The sequence below is a fragment of the Plasmopara halstedii genome, assembly GCF_900000015.1.
Source record: "Plasmopara halstedii genome assembly, contig: Scaffold_7, whole genome shotgun sequence".
Taxonomy (NCBI): domain Eukaryota; phylum Oomycota; class Peronosporomycetes; order Peronosporales; family Peronosporaceae; genus Plasmopara; species Plasmopara halstedii.
In genome coordinates this window covers 143,242-143,606 of record NW_020186929.1, presented here as the reverse complement: position 1 = coordinate 143,606, position 365 = coordinate 143,242, and positions in this window count along the sequence as shown.

Below are 365 nucleotides of genomic sequence, written 5' to 3'. Positions count from 1 at the left end.
CGCTGCATGTCATGCGTGGCATGGTCGGCCAAGGGCCGAGGCATCGAGGGCGAGGCCCATGTGATGTACGTGAAGTGGCACGCTATCCAATGGACGAAGACTACGGGGCCAGCAGCTCTTCGTCGGATGCTGTAAACAACAGTAGAGCTCCAAAAGAGCGGACAGTGAGGGTGACACCGGACAAAGCGAAGTTCGTGTTCACTCTGGTCTCACCGAGACATAGAACCTCTGTACAGAGGCGACAGCGATGCCATATGCTGGCTGCAAGACGCCGGGCGTCGACCCTGAGCCAGGGTGTGCGTACCGTAGACGATGGCGCACAGTTACACAACCTCGTCAACGGTGTGACGGGGAGGAAGATTGCT